This window comes from Cervus elaphus, chromosome 12, assembly GCF_910594005.1.
Source record: "Cervus elaphus chromosome 12, mCerEla1.1, whole genome shotgun sequence".
NCBI lineage: Eukaryota > Metazoa > Chordata > Mammalia > Artiodactyla > Cervidae > Cervus > Cervus elaphus.
The window spans coordinates 47,379,874-47,395,197 of record NC_057826.1 but is presented as its reverse complement, the minus strand read 5'-3'; positions in this window follow the sequence as shown (position 1 = coordinate 47,395,197).

The following is a 15,324-nucleotide window of genomic DNA, read 5'->3' as shown; positions in this document are numbered from 1 at the left end:
TATCTTACCATAATACTTATGGAAAGCTTGTTGGTCCAGCACATTAATTGTAAGAGTTAAGAGCTTATTCATCTAAATTTTTTTCCTTTGACTCTTCAGCTTATTTTTAGCCTACTGTGGACTTTTATTCCTGCTACTCACCCAATATTTCTAATGTGTGGCCATTTGACTAGTTCCTGGCCAGTGAGTTGTGAGTGAAAGTGACTTCTGGGTTCCAGCATTTGGTTGTTAATATGAGACTCTTTAGAATCCTCTTTTTCCTTTAACATGGTAACTTTTTACTATTGTGATAATGATTACTATATCAGGCTTGGTTCCTGAGGGACTATGAAAAGAGCCTCCATGTTTATTTAAATGGACAACAGCATGAAGAAGAAATGGGCATTTTTGTTTTAAGCTATTGTAGTTAGAGAATTTTTGTTCTGCAGTGTAACTAAGTCTCTCCCTACTGATACAGGAATTCATCCTGAAAGTAGATTGCTGCCATTAGGAGAAACACCACTAAACTATATTACACCAGTGCATTGCATTGGCTTAGGTGACAGATGGCAAGGCTACCTGAGGTGATCCACATTCAGCTATGGTGAAAGATTTGGTAAATTTGTAATACTTGAAAGACAAATGGTATACTAATGAAGTATCTTTCTTGGAGGAGTTTGTGTAACAGAGTGTTAATAGCATGTTTGGTTACTGTATTGGCTTCATTTAACAATATACTTTGAGAAAGAAATGAACTCAGACAAGAAATGATAGGATTGAAAGTGGGAACAAAAGAGTATAGAAAAAGTCCATAAATTTAGATACTTGCAGGATTGGAACAGGCCAAGCTTCTCACCTCCAACCAGTAAAGGGAGAAGGAAGGCCTAAGCAAGAAAACTTAAATTAACAATCTGGCCATCATACCAATTATTTGGGGCTTCCCTGGTGGCTCAGATGATAAGGAATCTGCCTTCAATGCAGGAGACCTGAGTTTGATCCCTGGGTCCAGAAGATCTCCTGGAGAATGAAATGGCAACTCACTCCAGTAGGTTAAGGAGAGGTCCCAAAGTGTTTCTATGTGGAAATTCCTTCAGAGCATTTCTTGGGAATCATATTTTTTCTGAATTTCAAGAAAAACCAATCAAGAAATTGATGAAACAAGAAAAAATATTGTAACTTTCCTATGAGAATTAAAGCTTAGTAATGAAATTAGAGTACATCATGAGAAATGCTGGGCTGGAGGAAGCACAAGCTGGAATCAAGATTGCCAGGAGAAATATCAATAACCTCAGATATGCAGATGACACCACCCTTACGGCAGAAAGTGAAGAAGAACTAAAGAGCCTCATGATGAAAATGAAAGAGGAAGTGAAAAAGTTGGCTTAAAACAACATTCAGACAACTAAGATCATGGCATCCGGTCCCATCACTTCATGGCAAATAGATGGGGAAACAGTGGAAACAGTGTCAGAGTTTATTTTTCTGGGCTCCAAAATCACTGCAGATGGTGATTGCAGCCATGAAATTAAAAGATGCTTACTCCTTGGAAGGAAAGTTATGACCAACCTAGACAGCATATTAAAAGCAGAGACATTACTTTGTCAGCAAAGGTCCATCTAGTCAAGGCTATGGTTTTTCCAGTGGTCATGTATGGATGTGAGAGCTGGACTATAAAGAAAGCTGAGCACTGAAGAATGGATGCTTCTGAACTGTGGTGCTGGAGAAGGCTCTTGAGAATCCCTTGGACTGCAAGGATATCCAACCAGTCCATCCTAAAGGAGATCAGTCCTGGGTATTCATTGTAAGGACAGATGTTGAAGCTGAAACTCCAATACTTTGGCCACCTGATTCAAAGAGTTGACTCATTTGTAAAGACCCTGATGCTTGGAAAGATTGAGGGCAGGAGGAGAAGGGGATGACAGAGGATGAGATGATTGGATGGCATCACTGACTCAATGGACATGGGTTTGGGTGGACTCTGGGAGTTGGTGATGAACAGGGAGGCCTGGCATGCTGCGGTTCATGGGGTCGCAAAGAGTCGGACACTACTGAGCGACTGAACTGAACTGAATGAATTTAGAGCCATTACTGGTTTGCAGGAATCTTCTGACATCAAGCTCAAAAGTAACATGAGGGAATGCTGACAGGTGGAGTCCAAGAGTAAAGTCAACATTTCCAGGAACAAGAATAAGAGCCATGGAAGACAAGTAGTAACAATCTGATTACTCAGTCGTACTTATGTCATACTTATTGTATGGCATCCGGTCCCATCACTTCATGGCAAATAGATGGGGAAACAGTGGAAACAGTGTCAGAGTTTATTTTTCTGGGCTCCAAAATCACTGCAGATGGTGATTGCAGCCCTGAAATTAAAAGATATAATTGCCATGATATAAATGTGTATCCATACCCCTGTCTGCTGCTAATGGTAATTCATTCTTTCAAGTAAAATAAAAATAAGTAGGTTTATATGCCTAGGTTTTTATACTTTATACAAATCTCATCAATGTTATTCCAAAAGTAACATCTTGGAGAAGCAAAATAATTCCATAAATTATCAATTTTGACTTGTTATTCTGTGTGGTGTTACTGTTCTTAAGAGGAGATCCAAATGTAACATTATTCAGTTCAGTTCAGTTCAGTCGCTCAGTCGTGTCCGACTCTGCAACCCCATGAATCGCAACACGCCGGGCCTCCCTGTCCATCACCAACTCCTGGAGTTTACCCAAACTCATGTCCATTGATTTGGTGATGCCATCCAGCCATCTCATACTCTGTCATCCCCTTCTCCTCCTGCCCTCAATCCCTCCCAGCATCAGGGTCTTTTCTAATGATTCAACCTTTCGCATCAGGTGGCCTAAGTATTGGAGTTTCAGCTTCTGCATCAGTCTTTCCAGTGAACACCCAGGACTGATCTCCTTTAGGATGGACTGGTTGGATCTCCTTGTAGTCCAAGGGACTCTCCAACACCACAGTTCAAAAGCATCAATTTTCCGGCACTCAGCTTTCTTCACCGTCCAACTCACATCCGTACATGACCACTGGAAAAACCATAGCCTTGACTAGATGGACCTCTGTTGGCAAGGTAATGTCTCTGTTTTTTAACATGCTATCTAGGTTGGTCATAACTTTCCTTCCAAGGAATAAGCGTCTTTTAATTTCATGGCTGCAATCACCATCTGCAGTGATTTTGGAGCCCAAAAAAATAAAGTCAGCCACTGTTTCCACTGTTTCCCCATCTATTTGCCATGAAGTGATGGGACCAGATGCCATGATCTTAGTTTTCTGAATGTTGAGCTTTAAGCCAACTTTTTCACTCTCCTCTTTCACTTTCATCAAGAGGCTTTTTAGTTCCTCTTCACTTTCTGCCATAAGGGTGGTGTCATCTGCATATCTGAGGTTATTGATATTTCTCCTGGCAATCTTTTTTTTTTTTTTTTTTGCTATTCAAAATTATTTAATTACAAGGTTGGATAACTAGAAAAGAGTTTTCCTTTCAAAATAGTTTCATAGGTACAAAGTAATACACTGGTTAACAGGTTATGATTCTACAGCAGTGTCATGGTCAAACAAATGCCTTGACTTTTGGATGCATTACCTAGACTCGATGCTGGTTCAGAATCTATTTACAAACCAATGTAAAAATATAATTCATCTTGAACTTTCTTCCCACATCCATAAAATGGAGATTTTCCCAATCACAAGATTTTCATATGACAGACAAGTAAATCTTGCAGCACTAGCCAGAAATGTTTCCACCTTCGAAATGTCACAGCACACCGACTTCTTTCAACAGGCAGACAGCAACCCTTCACTGTTGGCACAGAAAACCCCACTACTGTGAATTAACTTTTTCCTCTATGAGGCATAACCCAACAGAAATCTGTTATAAAACTTCTACTCATATCTGCACATTAGTCTTGTCTCAGAAGCTGAATCCATACATGCATTTCTTCAGGTTATCGGCTTCGGGCTCCTGGCAATCTTGATTCCAGCTTGTGCTTCCTCCAGCCCAGCGTTTCTCATGATGTACTCTGCATTTATTGGTATTTCCCAGTGTATGATTATTTACCAAAGGGTACTATTCTTTCAAAATACTTTTTCTTAATTTCATCTGATGGTTGGAACCTGCAGGTTAATATTCAGTGGGAGTTTTTTTCCTTTTCTCCTCTTTTATGTTCACCTATGTGGCAGTTTTGTTGTTGCCTTCCCCTACTCATCCAGGGCATAAATCCAACTAGACCTCCATGGCCAACGTGGTTTGCTCCAAAGTGGTTTGGTGCTGCAGTTGGCCCTGTATCAAAGGCAGCATCAGCTTTGCTAAGATCTCTATACAGTTTTCTCTGCTTATCATACCAATAATAAAGTTACACAGGTTTATAAAAGCAGTAATGTCAGATAGTGATCACCAGCTATTTTCACAGAGAGCCCAACTATACCATGGTTCCATGCCACATTTGGAGTGATTTTTCCCACATTGAAGAAATAAACACTCCCAGTGGCTTCTGGCTGCTTCCTGGATCTAGGAATCTCCAGGACTGTAGATTTAGCTACATCTTTCTACTTTGTTGCCTTCTATTTATGACCCAGAGAAATGCTTATTTTGTATTTGAGCATGAGTCAGTCTTTTTCTCATTGTTAATTGAGTCTATAATTCACATATATAGAGAGCAGGAGAGGAGTTTAAAGTATGAATTTATAATACTCTTGACCTAAAATGTCCCTTTCATATTTCTCTAAGTTTATTTTATTGTCTTCTTTCTAGCTTATTTAGTTGGATGCTTAGATCCTATTGAATCATTTTTGTTTTCTAAAAATTAGTTCAAGGTGCTTATTTTTTATAGCTAACATTTACTAACCATTTACTATATGCCAGACATTAGGCTAATTATTTGCTATAATTGTCCTCCAAAACTTATGAGATAGAAACTGTTAGTGCCATTTGTAAATGAGGACATTGAGGCATAGAAAGAATAAGAAATTTGCCAAAGTTAATCATACAGGTAGTCTGTTTCTCAAAAGCCTGAACTTTTGACTAGAATTAGATCAACAAATTAAATGATATATATATATTAATAAAGAAAAAGTAACAGATTTTCTTTCTCATTTTTTACCTCTTACCCAACACACACAAAGTAACAAATGGTGATAACCTGGTATGTATCATTCCATTCTCTATGCTCATCTAAACATACAAATGCACACATGTATATGCATGCACATACGTACACATATAGATTTGATCTTATATGCACAAAATAGTTCTTTCAAAGCTCCTTAATCAAGGATTGCAGTAAGGCAGGGAATTAGATGCCTAGGAGTCTGGATTTTGATGAAAAGTTTTAACTTTATACCTTTACATACCTTTGGCATTTTGAACTGTGTTAGTGAATTGCCTATCAAAAATCAATTTAAATAAAATGCTTATTTTAAGTCAGTAAATTTATAGCAATCCGTTATGCAGTGAAGGAAACCAGTAAAGGTTGTTTTCAATTTTTAGCTCTAATAAGCTGCTCTGAGCTTTGTAATCCAAGTCTTTTATAGACATATGTTTTCATTTATTTTTGATAAATACCTAGGAGTGGGATGATGAGGTCACATGGTAAATTGTATGTTTAATTCTTTAGGAAATTGCTAAACTCTTTTTCCAAAGGGGCTACATTTTCATCAGCATTATATGAGAATTCTGGTTGTCCCAAATTGTCACCAACAATTGTTATAGTCAGTCTCTAATTTTATCCACATTAGTAGCTGTGTAGTAGTAGCGTCTTTATTGTAGTGGTATATCAGAGAATATAATCTACATAATTTTAACCTTTGAAATGTGTTGTGATTGTCTTCATGGTTGAGTAAATGTTAGTTTCGGTTAATACTTCTTATGTACTTGAAAGGTATGTGTATTCTGCAGTGTTTGGGTACAGTGTTTTATATATGTACAGTAGGTCAATTTTCCTAATTTTTATGATTCAAATCTTTTACATCCTAACTGATTTTGTCTACTTGTTTTATTGCATATTGGGTAATGTTAATTAAAATCTCATTCTGACCCACATGTTACTTTTTCCAGTTCTTCAGTTTTTTGCTATATTACCACCACTGACATGGTCTCTGTTACTACAGTTTTGTCTTTTTGAGACAAAATAGAACACACCTTACATAACCTTTTGAGACTGGCTTCTTTCACTCAATGCAATGCATATGAAATTCATACAAGCCGTTCCATATATTAGCAGTTTGTTCTTTTTTATGTGTATGTTCAACTTTATAAAAAGCTAAAAATTTTTCAGAGTAGCTACACAATTTGCATACCTAACTTTTCACCTTTTACTTAGGATAAATATTTTATCTCTTAAGGTGAAATGCAGAAAACTTACCACCATATTTCCCATTGTCCTCCTTATGTTGTGTTGTAATTGTCCTATATACTTCATTTACATTCGTTAAAAACTCCACTAGTGTTATAATTTTTGTTTTTAAACATCAAATACATTTTAAAGATTTCAAGACAGAATAGTGTATTCTGTTCACTAAGAAATTTACTCATTTCTTTTGCTCATCTATTATTAATGACATGCCAGGTTTCCTTCAGATATCATTTCCTTTTTGTCTGAAGAACTTCTTTTAATCATTTTTTAGAGTAGATTTGATGACAACAGTTTCTCTTAGTTTTCCTTCATCTGAGAATGCCTTTATTTAACCTTGGTTCCTATAATATTTTAACTGGATATAGCATTTTAGTTAGACAGATTTTTTTTCCTTCACTTAAAAAATGCTGTGCCATTTTGTTTGAGTCTCCATGGGGTCTAGTAAGAAATCAGCAGTCATTTGAATCATTGTTCCTTTATCCTAAGGTGTTGTTTTTCTTTGAACTGCTTTCAACTTATTTTCTTTGTCTTTGGTTTTTAGCAGTTTGATTATGATGTGGGTGGGTGTGGATTTCTTTGGGATTGTCATATTTGGGATTGCTAGCTTCTTGAATCTGTGGGTTTCTATCCTTTGCCAAATTTTGGAAGTCTTCAGTCGGGGAAAACCCTTTTAAAAAATTTTTGGGTAAAATATACACAACATAATGTTTACTATTTTAACATTTGAAGTGTGCAATTCAGCATCATCCAGTACATTCACCAGGTTGTACAACCATCACAGCTATCTATTTCTAGAATTTTTTTGTCATCCCAGACAAACTGTACCCATTCAGCTTTGCATTTTTTCCTCCCCCTAGTCTCTGGTAACTTCTGTCTACTTTCTGTCTCTATGAATTTGTGTATTCTAAATGCCTCATATAAGTGGTATCATATAATATTTGTGTGTCTGTATCATTTTATTTCTATATTATTTCATTTAGCATGTTTCCAAGGTTCATTTATATTGCAGCATATTTCAGACCTTAATTCTTATTTATGACTGAATAATATTCCTTTGTATGTCCTTACCACAATTTGTCCATTTATCTGTAAAAGGACATTTGGGTTGTTTCCACTTTTTTTTCTTTCCTTTCCTTTTTTTTTTTTTTTGACTGTGCTGGGTGACTTGCACCAGGGATTGAGCACTGAGCCATAGCAGTGAAAGCGTCAAGTCCTAACCATTGGGCGGCCCGGGAATTCCCCAGGGTGGTTTCCACTTTTTGTAGCTGCTCTGAGTAATGCTGCTTTGAACATTTGTGTACAAGTATCTGTTTAAGTCTTCATTTTCTGTTCTTTTGGGTATGTATCTAGGAGTGGAATTGCTGAGTCATGTTGTAATTGTATATATAACATTTTGAGACATTGAAAATCTTTTCTACAGTGGCTGCCCCATTTTATAATACCGTCAGCAATGCATGTGGGTTCCAGTTTCTCCACATCCTCACCAACACATGTTAATTTCAGAGTTTTTTTATAGTAGTCATCTTAGTGAATGGTTTTAGCAGTTACTTCTTTCTCTGTCTGCAACTCTGATAACACAAACATTACACCTTTTTGTATTGCCTCACAGGTTCCTTAAGCTGTGTATGTTTTAAGAGTATTTCTCTCTCTGTTTTCAGATATGATCATTTCTACTGATCTATATGCTAATGAACTGACTTTTTTGCCATGCATTTCCACTGAATGACATTTTTAAAAATATAGTTATATTTTTTGTATAAAATTCTCATCTGGCTCTTAATATCTTTTGTTTCTTTGCTGAGACTTTGTGTCTGTCAACTTAAAAAAAGAATTTACAATCTAAAAGTTTAGAGCTGTATTTTACTCAGTAGAAATTTTTAGGACTTAAAGCCTGGGAGGCAGCATCTCACATAACCCTGAGAGAACTGCTCTAAGGAGGCATGGGGGCAGCTAGGATATATAGGAGCTTTGCCATAAATGGCAGGTAGTTGGGAATATCAAAAGATTGTGGTTAATTAAAGAAAACCAGGTATCCCCCATTAAGGAATTTAAAATACCTTTCTCTGTATGGGTAGATACAAGAGTCTGGGCTCACTGACATCATTCCTTTGTTATGTACCTCACCTATCGGGGCCAATATCCTGTGTTTTCACATCCTGAGCTTCTTTAAGCCTCACTGTCAGAAGTGGCTGCTGTGTGATGGATGCCTGATGGCAGGTATTTTTTCCTTCCTGAGTTTCCTCCGAGCTCACCAACCCATGTTGGAGGGCTCCAATCGCTGATGACTGTGACATCCTTCGTTTAGTGATTTGGCAGAAAATACTCCATTTCTCATCTTTCCATTCATATTAGGAAGGTTTGCCCTTATTTCCTGGAACACTTTTTAATAGCTTCTTTAGTGCTGTGTCAGATAACTGAAACACCTGTGTCAAATCAGCTTTGGTAATAAAATAGATAAGAACACAGATATATTGTATAGCACTGAGAAATATAGCCATTGTTTTATGATAATGTTAAATGGAGTATAATCTATAAAAATATTTAGTCACTATGTTGTACACTTGGAACCAATATAATCAACTATACTTCAGTTTAGAAAATCAGCATTGGTATGTGTTGATTGTTTTTTTCTCATATGAGTTCAGATCTGTTTGGTTTTTCATTTACTGTAATTCTAGATGGTATACAGGATATTTTGAATATTATGAGACTCTGGGTTTGTTTAAATCCTATGGAAAATGTTGATATTTTTGTTTCAGCAGGCAATGAACCTAGTTGGGTTCAGGCTGCAAGGTCCAACTAGCCATCTTTGAGTTTTAGTTTCAAGGTCAGTTCCATTTTCAAAGCCTTTAGGTTGTATTCAAATCTGTCTCACATGTATGTTCATCACTGGCCAATCTGAGTCCTGGGCATTGGTCTCTCTCTTAGTTCAGTTCTCAGTCTTTGGTTTGTTGTTTATGATCAGAGCCATAGGTGCATTCCTCAGAAGTGATTCCAGGAGTATTGTAGCTAATTGTCAAAGGTTTCTTATTAGGTAATTGTCAAAAACTTCTCTCCTTAAATATTCTCCTGCGTATGCTGAATTTCATGGGGCTCCCTTTTGATCCTCCATCTATAATGCTGTTTTTTTTTTTTAACTTCATGCTGTCACACGCTTACCATAACTGCCCTTAGGTCCAGAGTTAGATGGAAGGAATCCATGAGAGCTAGAAAAAAGCAATGGGAATCACCTCACCCTGTTGAGACTTTAACTCCTTTGATTGGAAAATCTTCCTTCTTCAATTTCTGGTGCTTGTGTGGTCCTGCAGCTACCACGAGACCCCTATCTTGCTCTTTGAGAGTGATCTGGAAGCTTTCTCTAGAACTTCTCTTGGACCACACCAGTGCCTCATTTCAGGCTGCTTTAAATCCAGGCTGAAGGATACCAGAAGGAGAAAAATAGTTTACTCACCCCTGATTAGGTGATACTTTGAATTCTGTCCTCCGATCTACCTGCTACTATTTACATTTCAGAGTTTTCAAAAGCGTTACACGCATTCTGTTCAGGTTTTATAGCTGCCTTCAGTGGGAAAGTCAGAGTGACTTACCCATCTTACCAAGAATTAGAATCCTTATCATAATTTTATAATTATAAATGTTGATAGTAAGGGATACTGTTTATTCCTTAAAAAACAAATAACACAAATCAAGCAAATTTATAATGTAGCACTTACAATACTAGGCCAAAGTTTTCTTAAAACTTTCTATAGATATTTAAGGAAAATTTCAGGTAGAAACCAATGTTAAAATTTTACCAAACCAAGAGCAAGTGAGAGATGCCTTCTTTGTTAAAGAGGCTTCTTAGTTACAGATCACAGAGAAGCTACTCTGATTTAAGATGAAAAACAGCTTACAAAACAAGTATTATAAGACAAAAGTGACCAAATAAGAAATGAAAGTGGGACCATAAATACTGACCTAAAAAAAAATGAAAGTTATAAAACAGTACTAGGAGAAGACTCTCCAAGAGTCCCTTGGACAGCAAGGAGATCAAACCAGTCAATCCTAAAGGAAATAAACCCCGAATATTCATTAGAAGGACTGATGCTGAAGCTCCAATACTTTGGCCACCTGATGCAAAGAGCCAACTCTTTAGAAAAGACCCTGATGCTGGGAAAGATTGAAGGCAGAAGGAAAAAGGGGTGACAGAGGATGAGATAGTTAGATGACATCACCAATGATGACATACTCAACATCAGAGTTGAGTGGTTGCAACAGAGATCATATGTAGCACTCTGATTTGAAATGATGCAATTATAGCTGAACAGTGTTTTAAGTGTCATGTGTACCTCCAAAGTGCAATGTTTTATTTTACTTTTATTACCAGTGCATCCTCACTCTGTCAAAAACAGGTTAGGCAGGTGAAAGTGGATTCAAAATGTCACATTTTTAAGGCAGACTGGAGTGTGAAATACTTTGTTGTCAAATTAGATGGCAAATCATTGTGTTTATTATGCATTAGCATTATAATTGTCCTATAATAGACCCTTGATTTATGACAAAGATGCTATTCCAGATCAGAGGAGAAAGAAAGCCCCATCAGAATGAAAAAAATATGAATCTGACCTTACCTCACATTATACATGAAAACATTTCAAGGTGGATTATAATCCAAGTATGGAAGACCAAATGATAAAACTTTGAGAGATAATACAGAAGAATGACTTCATGTCTTTGCAGTCTAGAAAGTTTTCTTGAACAGAATATAAAAGTGGAAGGTTGATAAATTTGACTACATTGTACTTAAGATCTTCTACTTATAAAAAGATAACACACAGAGAATAAGGCAAGCCAAAAATCTTTAGAATTTAAGTGACCAATCTTATGACACTCAAGAATTCAATTAAGTGATCCTTGTAGTATCAAGTACCATTAAAAACATTAGCAATTAGAAAGCTCTAAGTTTGCAGAAAAGAGGGCTAACAATCTTACATTTCTAGTCATAAAAATGTATACTAAATTTGTAATACTCATACTCATATATAAAAGTTAATTTCTCAAATTAGCAATATATAACTTGATACTTATTAACAGTATTAAGCGGTACTTTGAAAAGCACACACAGATGGTGTTAGAACTACTGTGTTCAAACATTTTATAATACAATAGTACAAATATATTTTCTTTCATTCATATTACACCAACCATAACATTTGTAGAGCACTAGTTATGTCAAACACAACTGAGCAACTAACACACAAACACACACACACAGTTATGTTAGATACAGAATTAAACCTGACTAAAGTGAAAAGAGGGCTACCCAGTGGCACAAGTGGTAAAGAACCCACCTGCCAATGCAAGAGACGTGAGACACAGGTTCGATCCCTGGGTTGGGAAAATCGCCTAGAGAAAGCCATGGCAGCCCACTCCAGTATTCTTGCCTGGAGAATCCCATGGACAGAGGAGGCTGGTGGGCTACAGTCCATAGGGTCTCAGAGAGTCAAGACACAACTAAAGCGACTTAGCACTCACACAAAGTGGAAAGAAAACACATTACCATGCAATTATCTATATGGTTTTCATTTAGAGTCCTGGATTTACTGAGATAATCATTAGACTAGTAAATAAACCTCAACAAAACCAGCACACTATTTGATGTTAGTAGATGTATTAGTTTTATTGTACCTGGTGGGCAAAGACAATTTGATGAAACTCTTGTTGGATGACATATTTCACAGTGAAATGTTTTTGCATCTTTTGTTTCATCTGGTAAGTATAGGAACCATTAGGAATTTAAATGTGGCCAGTTTGGTCAATTAAAAACAATGAATACAAAAATGTAAGGTCATTATTTTGAAGTCATGGGTAGAATCCAATAGACAAATGTTAATGAGACTCAAGTGATTCTATGATGTTCGTATATAACTACTAAAGAAAGAATCATTTCAGGAGTGGAGTATTACTCTTCAAAATTCCCTTCATGTGTGACCTACTTCTTTATGCTAAAAAGAAGCTGTCAAATCATTCTTCAGCAGAAAGTATATGGGGAATTCACTCCCATTCCTCTCAGTTTTGCTGTGGACTTAAAATTTTGCTGTGGCACTTAAAAAAAAATTATTTTAAAAAATGGCTGAAGACGGCAGTCTCCTTTTAAGGACATTTATATTTCCTCACACTTCTATTTCAAATTATGAAATGGGAAAAAACCTACAATCAAGAATACTCTACCCAGCAAGAATATTATTTAGATTTGAAGGAGAGATTAAAAGTATAAAAGACAAGCAAAAGTTAAAGCAGTTCAACTTGATGAAGTCACTATCCAAGAAGTGTTAAAGGGTCTTCTCTAAGCAAAAGGAAAAAGACACAACTAGAAATATGAAAATTATGAAAGGAAGATTCTTTTTGGTAAGGCAAATATGCAGTAAAGTTAGTAAGCCAACCACTTACACAGCCAGTAGAAAGGTTAAAAGACAAAAGTAGTAAAATGAATATAGTATGAGAAAGTGTTTTATTTTCGTTCTTTTACATGTAGCTGTTCAGTTTTCCCAGCACTACTTACTGAAGAGACTGTCTTTCCCCCATTGTATATTTTTACCTCCTTTGTTGAAGATTAATTGACCGTAAATATGTGGATTTCTTTCTGGGCTTTCTGTTCTGTTCTATGGAACTATGTGTCTGTTTTTGTGGCAATACCATGTTGTTTTGATTACTGTAGCTTTACAGTCTGAAGTCAGGGAAGGTGATTTCACCAGCTCTTTTTTTCCTCAAGGTTGTTTGGCTATTGGGGGGTCTTTTGTGTTTCCATACAAATACTTAAAGTTATTTGTTCTAGTTCTGTGAAAAATGCCCTTGGTATTTTGATAGGGATTACACTAAATCTGTAGATTGCCTCAGGTAGTATTGTCATTTCTAACAGTATTAGTTTCTAATCCACAAACACAGTATATATCTCCATCTGTTTAAATCATCTTCAATTTATTTCATGTGTTTTATAGCTTCCTGAGTACAAGTCCTAGGTTTACTCCTAGATATTTTATTCTTTTTGATGTGTTGTTAAATAGGATTGTTTCCTTAATTTCTCTTTCTGATAGTTTGCTGTTAGTATATAGACATAAGACAGACTTTTGTATATTAATCTTGCATCCTGCAACATCACCAAATTCTCTGATGAGCTGTATTATATTTTTGGTGGTGTCTTCAGGACTTTCTATGTATAGTATCATGTCATCTGCAAGCAATAGCAGTCTTAGGTCTTCCTGTCTAATTTGGATTCCTTTTCCTTTCTTTATTCCTTCCTTCCAACCTCCCTCCTCCCCTCCCTTTCTTTCTTTCTTATTCCTGTGGCTTGGACTTCCAATACTTTGTTGAATTAAAGTGACAAGAGTGGGCATCCTTGTCTTAATCCTGATCTTGCTTTCAACTTTCCACCATTGAGTATGATGTTTGCTATAAGTTTGTCATGTATGACCTTTACTATGTTGAAGTATGTTCCCTCTATGCCCACTTTCTGGAGAGTTTTTATCTTAAATGGATATTGAATTTTGTCAAACGCTTTTTCAGCATCTATTAAGACAGTCATATTTTTTTTTCAATTTGTTAACATGGTATATCATATTGATTTGTCTTTGAAAACACTGAAGAATCCTTGCATCACTGGGATAACTCCCACTTGATCATGTTGTATGAACCATTCAGTGTATTGTTGGATTTGATTTACTGATATTTTGTTAAGAATTTTTGCATCTATGTTCATCAGTGATATTGTCCCATAATTTTCTTTTTTTGTAATATCTTTGGTTTTGGTATCAGTGCAATGCTGGCCTTATAGAATGAGTTTGGGAGTGTTCCTGCCTTCCTCTGCAATTTTTGTTAATAGTTTGAGAAGGATACGTGTTAACTCTTCTCTAAGTGTTTATTAGAACTCAACTGCGAAGCCATTGTTTGTGGACTTTTCTTAGGAGTTGTTCTATTATAGATTCAGTATTATTACTGGTAGTTGATCTGTTTATATTATCTATTTCTTTTTGGCTCTTGGGAGGTTGTACATTGGGAGATGGCACATTTCTAGGAATTTGTCCATTCTTCTAGGTTGTCTATTTTATTGGCATATAGCTATTTGTAGTGGTCTCTTTGTATTTCTGCTGTGTTGGTTGTAACTTCTTTTTCTTTCCTGATTTTATTGACTTGAGCTCTCTTTTTTATTTTATTTATTTATTTTTTACTTGATGAGTCTGGCTAAAGATTGATCAATTTTGTTTCTCTTTCCAAAGAACCAGGTCTTAGTTTTATTGATCTTTTCTTTCTTTTTGGTCTCAACATCATTTACTCTCCTATTGATTTCTTTTAGTGTATTTTTTTAATTTCAGTTATTGTATTCTTTATCTCTGTTTGGTTGTTCTTTATATATTTTAACTCTTTGTTAAAAACTAATTTCTGACTCTGTGGGTCCATTCTCCTGACTTCTTTGATCATCTTAATAATCACTACCCTGGCCTCTTTCTTATGTAGATTGCCTATCTCCACTTCATTTACTTCTTCTTCTGGGGTTTTATCTTGTTCCTTCATTTGGAACATGTTGTTCTGTCTTCCCAGTGCAAGACCCCTGGATGGAGGAGACTAACATGTGGTTTGTACCTTTTACTCCATTGGGATAACTCTCTGCAATTATGATTATTATCCCGTTTGTGAGTTACCTACTCAGGGGTATGGGATTTGATTTGATTTGATTATATTGTCTTCACCCCTCCTGTCCATTTTGTTATGGTTCCTTCCTAATATTTTTATCTGTAAATCTTCTCTGGTAGGTTCCAGTCTTTTTCACAAGTTATTATTATGCAATAGTTGTGATTTTAGTGTGCCTGGGAAAGGAGGTGAGCTCAGGGTTTTTCTATTCCACCACCTTAGCCAATCCTCCATCAATTTGCATTCTATCTCTATAGATTTCTCTATTCTGGATATTTAATATACATATAATCATGCACTATGCAATCTTTTGTAT